Below are 11,687 nucleotides of genomic sequence, written 5' to 3' on the forward strand. Positions count from 1 at the left end.
CACCTATATATCTCTATGGCATACCCTTTTCAACTAGGTTTCCAAGATGCAACCTCCCCTATCATAGAAGAACTCCTACACTTCCACGACCACGCACTAATAATCGTCTTCCTAATCAGCTCTCTTGTACTGTACCTGATTTCAGTAATGCTAACGACTACCTTAACCCATACAAGCACCATAGATGCGCAAGAAGTAGAAACCATCTGGACTATTCTCCCAGCTATTATTCTAATTATAATTGCACTCCCCTCCCTTCGAATTCTCTATATAATAGACGAAATCAACAACCCCTACTTAACTGTAAAAACCATGGGCCACCAGTGATACTGAAGCTATGAATATACAGACTATGAAGACTTAACCTTCGACTCCTACATGGTCCCAACGCAAGACTTAAAACCAGGAGAACTACGACTTCTAGAAGTTGACAACCGAGTAGTTCTACCCATGGAACTAACCATTCGAATGCTGATCTCATCTGAGGACGTATTACACTCATGAGCCGTCCCATCCCTAGGCCTGAAAACAGACGCAATCCCAGGACGCCTAAACCAAACAACTCTGCTATCTACGCGGCCAGGTCTATATTACGGTCAATGCTCCGAGATCTGCGGATCAAATCACAGCTTCATGCCAATTGTCCTTGAATTAGTCCCCCTAAAATATTTCGAAAAATGATCCTCGTCCATACTATAAAATCATTAAGAAGCTTATTTTAAAGCGTTAACCTTTTAAGTTAAAGACTGGAAGTACTAATCTCCCCTTAATGAAATGCCACAACTCGACACATCCACATGATTTATTACCATTCTGTCCATAATCCTAACATTATACATTATTATACAACTAAAAATCTCAAAACATCTATATCACCAAAACCCAGAACCCACCATTGCAGAATCAACAAAACACTCAACCCCATGAGAAGACAAATGAACGAAAATTTATTCTCCTCTTTCATTACCCCTACAATAATGGGCCTTCCCATTGTTACACTAATCATTATGTTCCCAAGCATGTTATTCCCATCAACTAACCGACTAATCAACAACCGCCTAGTTGCAATTCAACAATGAATTATCCACCTAACATCAAAACAAATAATAGCAATCCACAACCAGACAGGACAAAAATGGTCACTAATACTTATGTCACTCATCCTATTTATCGGATCAACAAACCTGCTAGGCTTACTACCACATTCCTTCACACCAACAACTCAACTATCAATAAACCTAGGAATGGCAATTCCCCTGTGAGCGGGAACAGTGGCCCTAGGATTTCGCCACAAAACAAAAGCATCCCTAGCCCACTTCCTCCCCCAAGGAACTCCCATCCCCTTAATCCCCATGCTTATCATTATCGAAACCATCAGCCTATTTATTCAACCAATAGCCCTGGCAGTACGATTAACCGCAAACATTACAGCCGGACATCTACTAATTCACCTCATCGGAGGGGCTACCCTAGCCCTAATAAGTATTAGCACAATAACGGCTCTCATCACATTCGTTATCTTAATCCTATTAACAATTCTTGAATTCGCAGTAGCCCTAATTCAAGCCTACGTATTTACACTGCTAGTAAGTCTATATTTACATGATAACACCTAATGACCCACCAAACACACGCGTACCACATAGTAAACCCAAGCCCATGACCCCTAACAGGAGCCCTATCGGCCCTACTACTGACATCCGGACTAGCGATATGATTCCACTTCAACACGCCCTCTATCCTATTATTAGGTCTATTAACTAATCTATTAACCATATATCAATGATGACGAGATATCGTACGAGAGAGTACTTTCCAAGGACATCACACGCCTATCGTCCAGAAAGGCCTACGCTACGGAATAATCTTGTTCATCGTTTCTGAAGTATTCTTTTTTATTGGGTTTTTCTGAGCCTTTTACCACTCCAGCCTGGCCCCTACCCCAGAACTAGGGGGATGTTGACCACCCACAGGCATTCACCCCCTAAATCCGCTAGAAGTCCCACTTCTAAATACATCAGTCCTTCTAGCCTCAGGCGTATCAATCACCTGAGCGCATCACAGCCTAATAGAAGGCAACCGCAAGCCCATACTACATGCCTTACTCACTACAATCCTCCTAGGCGGCTATTTCACTCTACTTCAAGCCTCGGAATACTACGAAGCACCGTTCACAATCGCGGATGGAGTATATGGATCAACATTCTTCGTAGCTACCGGATTCCACGGCCTCCATGTAATTATTGGATCAACATTTCTATTCGTCTGCTTCGTACGACAATTAAAATTCCACTTCACCTCAAAACACCATTTCGGATTCGAGGCCGCTGCTTGATACTGACATTTCGTAGACGTTGTATGACTATTCCTGTACGTCTCCATCTATTGATGAGGTTCCTACCCTTTTAGTATAAATAGTACAATTGACTTCCAATCAATTAGCTTCGGTACAATCCGAAAAAGAGTAATTAACCTAATAGTAACACTCCTCACCAACACTCTACTGGCATCACTACTAGTGCTAATCGCATTCTGAATACCACAAATAAACACGTACGCCGAAAAATCAAGCCCATACGAATGCGGCTTCGACCCAATAGGATCCGCCCGCCTCCCCTTCTCAATAAAATTCTTCCTAGTAGCAATTACATTCCTTCTATTCGATCTAGAAATTGCCCTACTCTTGCCACTCCCATGAGCCATCCAAACAAACAACCTAACAATTATACTCACCATGTCACTTACTTTAATCTCCTTACTAGCCATCAGTCTTGCCTACGAATGATTCAATAAAGGACTAGAATGGGCCGAATAACTGATAATTAGTTTAATAAAAACAAATGATTTCGACTCATTAGATTATGTTTACAATCATAATTATCAAATGGCCCTAACATATATAAATATGGCACTAGCATTTACAGTATCACTACTAGGCCTACTAATATATCGATCCCACCTAATATCCTCACTCCTATGCTTAGAAGGCATAATATTATCCCTATTTGTAACTATATCCTTAACAATTCTTAACTCCAACTTGGTACTAGCCAGCATAATTCCTATTATCCTATTAGTTTTTGCAGCCTGCGAGGCTGCCCTTGGACTGTCCCTATTAGTAATGGTCTCAAACACATATGGCGTAGACTACGTACAAAACCTGAACCTCCTACAATGCTAAAAATTATTATACCAACAATTATACTAATCCCTCTAACCTGACTATCAAAAAACAACATAATCTGAATTAATACTACAGCTCACAGTCTAATTATTACTCTACTTAGCCTTCCGCTACTAAACCAATTCAACGACAACAGCCTAAACCTATCCCTCATATACTTCTCTGACTCCCTATCGACCCCGCTACTGATACTAACCATATGACTACTTCCACTAATAATTATCGCAAGCCAATTCCACCTGACTAAAGAAACCTACACACGAAAAAAACTATATATTACAATGTTAATCTCGCTACAAATTTTTCTCATCATAACATTCACAGCCACAGAACTGATCCTCTTCTACATCCTATTCGAAGCAACCCTAGTACCAACACTGATCATTATCACACGATGAGGAGCCCAAACAGAACGACTAAACGCAGGACTGTACTTCCTATTCTACACATTAGTAGGGTCACTCCCCCTGCTGGTTGCATTAATTTATATGCAAAACATCACAGGATCCCTAAACATTTTACTCACCCAATACTGATCAGAACCACTAACAAACTCCTGAGGTAATTCCTTTCTATGACTAGCATGCATAATAGCTTTTATAGTGAAAATACCCCTGTACGGCCTGCACCTATGACTACCAAAAGCACACGTAGAGGCCCCAATCGCCGGCTCTATGGTCCTTGCAGCCGTATTACTAAAATTAGGAGGCTACGGTATATTACGAATTACTACCGTACTAAACCCAACAACTAGCTTCATAGCCTACCCGTTCCTAATACTATCCCTCTGAGGCATGATTATAACAAGCTCAATTTGTTTGCGCCAAACAGACCTAAAATCATTAATCGCATACTCATCCGTAAGCCACATAGCACTAGTAATCGTAGCCGTCCTAATTCAGACCCCTTGAAGCTACATAGGAGCAACAGCCCTTATGATTGCACACGGACTGACCTCATCTATACTATTCTGCCTAGCCAACTCAAACTACGAGCGAATCCACAGCCGAACAATAATCCTGGCTCGCGGACTTCAAACCGTTCTCCCACTTATAGCCGCTTGATGACTACTAGCCAGCCTAACGAACCTAGCTCTACCACCCTCAATTAACCTAATCGGAGAATTATTCGTAGTTATATCAACATTTTCATGATCCTCAATATCCATCATCCTAATAGGAATCAACATTGTTATCACCGCCCTCTACTCCCTGTACATACTAATTATAACACAACGAGGCAAACAGACCTATCACATCAATAACATCCCACCATCTTACACCCGAGAAAACACCCTCATAGCCATGCATCTCCTACCCCTACTCCTACTATCAATCAACCCTAAGATCATTTTGGGAACCCTATACTGCAGATATAGTTTAAATAAAACGCTAGATTGTGAATCTAGACATAGAGACTAACAACTCTTATCTACCGAAAAAGTATGCAAGAACTGCTAACTCATGCCACCATGTATAAAAACATGGCTTTTTCTACTTTTAAAGGATAGTAGTTATCCATTGGTCTTAGGAACCAAAAAATTGGTGCAACTCCAAATAAAAGTAATAAACTTATTCACTTCCTCTATACTACTATCCATACTAATTCTAACGGCACCAATCGTATTATCAAATTCCAACTTCTACTCCAACAAATTATATCCAAATTACGTAAAAACTATAGTCTCATACTCATTCATAATGAGCCTAATCCCAATGATAATTTTTATCCAATCAGGTCAAGAAACAATAGTATCAAACTGACACTGAATAACCATCCAAACTATAAAACTAAGCCTTAGTTTCAAACTAGACTATTTCTCAATAATCTTCATGCCTGTAGCACTATTCGTCACATGATCTATCATAGAATTCTCAATATGATACATACACTCAGACCCCTACATCAACCGATTCTTCAAGTACCTGCTAATGTTTCTAATTACAATAATAATCCTAGTGACAGCCAACAATTTATTTCAACTCTTTATCGGCTGAGAGGGAGTAGGAATCATGTCATTCCTACTCATCGGCTGATGATATGGACGAACCGATGCTAATACAGCGGCGCTACAAGCAATCCTATATAACCGAATTGGGGATATTGGCTTTCTCGTAGCGATAGCATGATTTTTATTAAATCTCAACACCTGAGAGCTTCAACAAATCTTTGCCCTAAACCCCACCAACACTAACCTCCCACTTGCCGGACTGTTACTAGCAGCAACAGGCAAATCAGCCCAATTTGGACTTCACCCATGACTTCCATCTGCCATAGAAGGGCCAACGCCTGTATCAGCCCTACTACACTCAAGTACCATAGTAGTAGCGGGTATCTTCCTATTAATCCGCTTCTACCCACTGACAGAAAATAACAAGACTATCCAAACTGCAATACTATGCCTAGGAGCGATCACCACGCTATTTACAGCAATCTGTGCCCTAACCCAAAATGACATCAAAAAAATCGTAGCCTTCTCTACTTCCAGCCAACTGGGCCTCATAATAGTAACAGTTGGTATCAACCAACCCCATCTAGCATTCCTGCACATCTGCACCCACGCATTCTTCAAAGCAATGCTATTTCTATGCTCAGGCTCCATTATCCACAGCCTCAATGATGAGCAAGACATCCGAAAAATAGGAGGCCTATACAAAACCATACCATTTACTACAACGGCATTAATCACCGGAAGTTTGGCCCTCACAGGAATACCCTTTCTCACAGGATTCTATTCAAAAGACCTAATTATCGAAGCCGCCAACACATCGTACACCAACGCCTGAGCCCTAATACTCACCCTCATCGCAACCTCTCTCACAGCCGTATATAGCACCCGAATTATTTATTTTGCTCTACTAGGACAACCACGATACCCAACACTTATCCTAATTAACGAAAACAATCCTCTATTAATTAATCCCATCAAACGCCTACTAGTAGGAAGTATTTTCGCCGGCTTCATTATCTCCAACAACATCACCCCAACCACCATTCCCCAAATAACAATACCTATGTACCTCAAAATAACGGCCCTATTTGTAACCCTACTAGGATTTACAGTAGCCCTAGAACTAAATATAGCCACACAAAACCTAAAACTAAACAGCCAAAGTAACTCCTTAAAATTCTCCAACCTCTTAGGCTACTTCCCAACAATTATACACCGACTCCAACCACTCGTAAATCTACTCATAAGCCAAAAAGTGGCCTCAATACTTCTAGATATAATCTGACTAGAAAGTGTACTACCAAAGTCTATTTCTTTTTTCCAAGCAAAAACTTCAACATTAATCTCAAGTCAAAAAGGTCAAATTAAATTATATTTCCTATCTTTCCTAATTACACTCACCCTGAGCCTAATCATAACAAACTACATTTAACCGCCACGAGTAACCTCCATAATAACAACAACCGCAATAAGCAAAGACCACCCAGTGACAACCACCAACCACACCCCATAACTGTATAAAGAAGAAATTCCAACAGCCTCTTTGCTAAAAAATCCAGAATCTTCAACATCATAAATAACTCAATCACCCAAACTACTAAATTCAAACATAAACCCGGCACTCCCCTCTTTCAGCACGTACAGAACCAACAACATTTCCATAAGTAATCCAGACACAAATGCCCCAAGAACAACCTTGTTCGAAATCCACACCTCAGGGTATAACTCCGTGGCTATAGCCGCTGTATAACCAAAAACCACCATTATTCCCCCCAAATAAATCAGAAACACTATTAAACCAAGAAACGAACCACTAAAATTTATAACAATACCACACCCCACCCCACCACTAATAATTAACCCAACTCCCCCGTAAACCGGAGAAGGCTTAGAAGAAAATCCCACAAAACCAATTACAAACACAGTACTTAAAATAAATACAAGATATGTCATCATTATTCCCACATGGACTCTAACCATGACTAATGGCATGAAAAACCACCGTTGTATTTCAACTACAAGAACCACAATGACAAACATCCGAAAATCACACCCATTATTCAAAATTATCAACGACTCACTAATCGACCTGCCCGCCCCATCAAATATCTCTTCGTGATGAAACTTCGGCTCACTTCTAGGCATCTGCCTAGCCATCCAAATCCTAACGGGACTATTCCTGGCCATACACTACACTTCGGACACAACGACCGCCTTCCAATCCGTGACCCACATCTGCCGAGACGTAAACTACGGCTGAATCCTACGTTACTTACATGCCAACGGAGCATCCATATTTTTCATCTGTCTATTCCTACATGTAGGCCGAGGCCTGTATTACGGATCTTACATGTATAAAGAAACATGAAACGTAGGTGTTATCCTCCTATTTGCTGTAATAGCAACAGCCTTCATAGGATATGTTCTCCCATGAGGCCAAATATCATTCTGAGGAGCAACAGTCATCACCAACCTGCTCTCAGCAATCCCCTATATCGGCACAAACCTAGTAGAATGAATCTGAGGAGGATTCTCAGTAGACAAAGCTACCCTAACACGATTTTTCGCTTTCCACTTTCTCCTCCCATTCATCATCTCCGCCCTAGTCCTAGTCCACCTCCTCTTTCTCCACGAAACTGGATCAAACAACCCAACAGGAGTCCCATCAGACTCAGACATAATTCCATTCCACCCCTACTACACAATCAAAGACATACTTGGCGCACTAGTCATAATCCTGGCACTCCTAATACTAGTCCTATTCTCCCCCGACCTCCTAGGAGACCCAGATAACTACATCCCAGCCAACCCACTAAATACCCCTCCCCACATTAAACCAGAGTGATATTTCCTATTCGCGTATGCCATCCTACGATCCATCCCCAACAAACTTGGAGGAGTACTAGCCCTAGTCCTATCTATTCTAATCCTAATTCTTATACCACTTCTACACACATCAAAACAACGAAGCATAATATTCCGACCACTTAGCCAATGTATATTCTGGCTCTTAGTGGCAGACCTACTAACACTAACCTGAATCGGCGGACAACCTGTTGAACACCCATTTATTATCATCGGCCAACTAGCATCCATCCTATATTTCCTTCTCATCCTAGTTCTGATACCCATCACAAGCATTGTAGAAAACCATCTCCTAAAATGAAGGTCTATGTAGTATATGAATTACACTGGTCTTGTAAACCAGAAAAGGGGAGCAACCATCCCCCAAAGACTCAAGGAAGAAACTCAAGTTCCACCATCAACACCCAAAGCTGATATTCTACTTAAACTATTCCTTGAAATTTCACCTAGCCCTATGTAATTCGTGCATAATATTATTTTCCCCATAATTGTACAGTACATATATGTATAATAGTACATAACTGTATTACCACATGAATATCCACCAACACATGAACTTAATGTAACTAGACATTCTATTATAAAACCACATTACTGCTCAACAACATGCCTATCAAGGACCAATACAGTTGTTTAATCTGATATAGCACATCAAATCCTTTATCGTACATACCCCATTCACTTATTAAACTTGCTCGACGTCACACGCATATCACCTCCAAATGGTTATCTCAAGTCTCCCCAACTCACGTGAAACCATCAACCCTTGTGAAAGGTACCCCTCTTCTTGCCACGGGCCCATAAACCGTGGGGGTTTCTATAATTGGGGTGTAAACGGCATCTGGTTCTTTCTTCAGGACCATCCCACCTAAAGTCGCCCACTCTTTCCCCTTAAATAAGACATCTCGATGGATTAATTACTAATCAGCCCATGCCGACACATAACTGTGGTGTCATGCCTCTGGTATCTTTTAATTTTTGGGGGATGCTTGGACTCACCTATGGCCGTCAAAGGCCTTAACACAGTCAAATAAATTGTAGCTTTTTGGGGGATGCTTGGACTCACCTATGGCCGTCAAAGGCCTTAACACAGTCAAATAAATTGTAGCTGGACTTCAAACTAACAATCAGGACTGACCCGAAGTCTAACCGGGGCATGAAAGTCAATTGCCACAGGACACAGAATTACAGAAGGGCGGAAACCAATAGTTTGATTCCCGGTGATAGTAACTTAATGGTAGCAGGACATACGCATACGCATACGCATACGCATACGCATACGCATACGCATACGCATACGCATACGCATACGCATACGCATACGCATACGCATACGCATACGCATACGCATACGCATACGCATACGCATACGCATACGCATACGCATACGCATACGCATACGCATACGCATACGCATACGCATACGCATACGCATACGCATACGCATACGCATACGCATACGCATACGCATACGCATACGCATACGCATACGCATACGCATACGCACCACAGACACCACGCAATGCTCTTACAAACCCCCCCTACCCCCCCGTAAAATGCCACACAACACGTGATGAAATGTCCTGCCAAACCCCAAAAACAAGACCATTACGTGAAGCACCTAAACCCACGGACTATTAAACCGAGTTTAATAAACCCCCTGGTCTAAACGACATTCAACGGGTCACCCACCCGATACAAGCATGCTACTTTAATGAATTAATTTTCCTTAGACAGCTACCCCTCTAGATCTGCACGCAAACTTAAACGCCCACGCGTTAATGTAGCTTAATTACAAAGCAAGGCACTGAAAATGCCTAGATGAGTACGCACTACTCCATAAACATAAAGGTTTGGTCCTAGCCCTTCTATTAGCCATCAGTAGGATTACACATGCAAGTATCAGCACCCCGGTGAAGATGCCCTCTTAATCACCAACGATAAAGAGGAGCGGGTATCAAGCACACTATACAGTAGCTAAAGACGCCTTGCCTAGCCACACCCCCACGGGATACAGCAGTGACAAAAATTAAGCCATGAACGAAAGTTCGACTAAGCCATACTAGCCTGCAGGGTTGGTAAATTTCGTGCCAGCCACCGCGGTCATACGATTAACCCAAGTTAATAGACATACGGCGTAAAACGTGTTAAGGAGATTACCCACACAATAAAGTTAAATCTTGGGCTATGCTGTAGAAAGCTTTAGCCCAGACAAAAATAAACCACGAAGTGACTTTAAACGATCTGACTACACGATAGCTAAGACACAAACTGGGATTAGATACCCCACTATGCTTAGCCCTAAACCTAAGCAGCTAAATAACGATGCTACTCGCCAGAGTACTACTAGCAACAGCTTAAAACTCAAAGGACTTGGCGGTGCTTTATATCCCTCTAGAGGAGCCTGTTCTGTAATCGATAAACCCCGATAAACCTCACCAACTCTTGCTAATACAGCCTATATACCGCCATCTTCAGCAAACCCTAAAAAGGAAACAAAGTAAGCAAAATCATAAAACATAAAAACGTTAGGTCAAGGTGTAGCCTATGAGTTGGAAAGAAATGGGCTACATTTTCTAGTATAGAACATCGACGAAAATTTTCGTGAAACCGGAAATAGAAGGAGGATTTAGTAGTAAATTAAGAACAGAGAGCTTAGTTGAATCAGGCCATGAAGCACGCACACACCGCCCGTCACCCTCCTCAAGTATAAAGATACAATGCCCAATCCTATTAATAAATGTACACACACATGAGAGGAGATAAGTCGTAACAAGGTAAGCGTACTGGAAGGTGCGCTTGGACAAATCAAAGTGTAGCTTATGCAAAGCGCCTGGCCTACACCCAGAAGATTCCATACAAGAGTGGCCACTTTGAACAAATGCTAGCCCATGCAAATATAAACTCAACTAATAACATAAAATAAAACAAAACATTTACCCTAACTAAAGTATAGGAGATAGAAATTTTGATCTGGCGCTATAGAAAAAGTACCGCAAGGGAACGATGAAAGACAAATTAAAAGTAAAAAACAGCAAAGTTTACCCCTTGTACCTTTTGCATAATGATTTAACCAGAATCACTCGACGAAGAGAACTTAAGCCGAACAACCCGAAACCAGACGAGCTACCTAAGAGCAGCAAAAGAGCCAACTCGTCTATGTAGCAAAATAGTGAGAAGACTTTTAGGTAGTGGTGAAAAGCCTACCGAGCCTGGTGATAGCTGGTTGTCCAGGATAGAATATTAGTTCAACTTTAAGCCATGCCTAAAAAAATCACAATTCAAATGCAGACTTAAAATATAATCTAAGAGGGTACAGCCTCTTAGAAACAGGATACAACCTTGACTAGAGGGTAAGCACCACAAAAATTCATAGTTGGCCTAAAAGCAGCCACCAATTAAGAAAGCGTTCAAGCTCAACAACCGAACCAAACCTTAATCCAAAAATTGTATGCGAACCCCTAGCCTGACCACTGGACCACTCTATTATAAAATAGAGGAAATACTGTTAATATGAGTAACAAGAACTAGCTTCTCCCTGCACAAGCTTATATCAGAACGGATAATCCACTGATAGTTAACAACAGAACAAATCCAACACCACAAGTAAAAAATTTATTGAACCAACTGTTAACCCAACACAGGAGTGCACCCAAGGGAAAGATTAAAAGAAGTAAAAGGAACTCG

At 41.4% G+C, this 11,687-nt stretch overlaps 1 long non-coding RNA gene across 1 annotated transcript; it reads right to left on the reverse strand.

The window, feature by feature from the left end:
• Window positions 1-1,669: 1,669 nt before the first annotated feature.
• LOC111735699 lies at window positions 1,670-9,196 on the reverse strand. Its single transcript, XR_002778927.1, has 2 exons — window positions 9,067-9,196; window positions 1,670-8,999 (listed from the first exon to the last, which is right to left on the reverse strand). It is a non-coding gene; the product is annotated as an uncharacterized LOC111735699 (long non-coding RNA).
• Window positions 9,197-11,687: the final 2,491 nt, after the last annotated feature.

Source organism: Pteropus vampyrus, unplaced genomic scaffold (assembly GCF_000151845.1).
Source record: "Pteropus vampyrus isolate Shadow unplaced genomic scaffold, Pvam_2.0 Scaffold1000005505, whole genome shotgun sequence".
Classification (NCBI taxonomy): domain Eukaryota; kingdom Metazoa; phylum Chordata; class Mammalia; order Chiroptera; family Pteropodidae; genus Pteropus; species Pteropus vampyrus.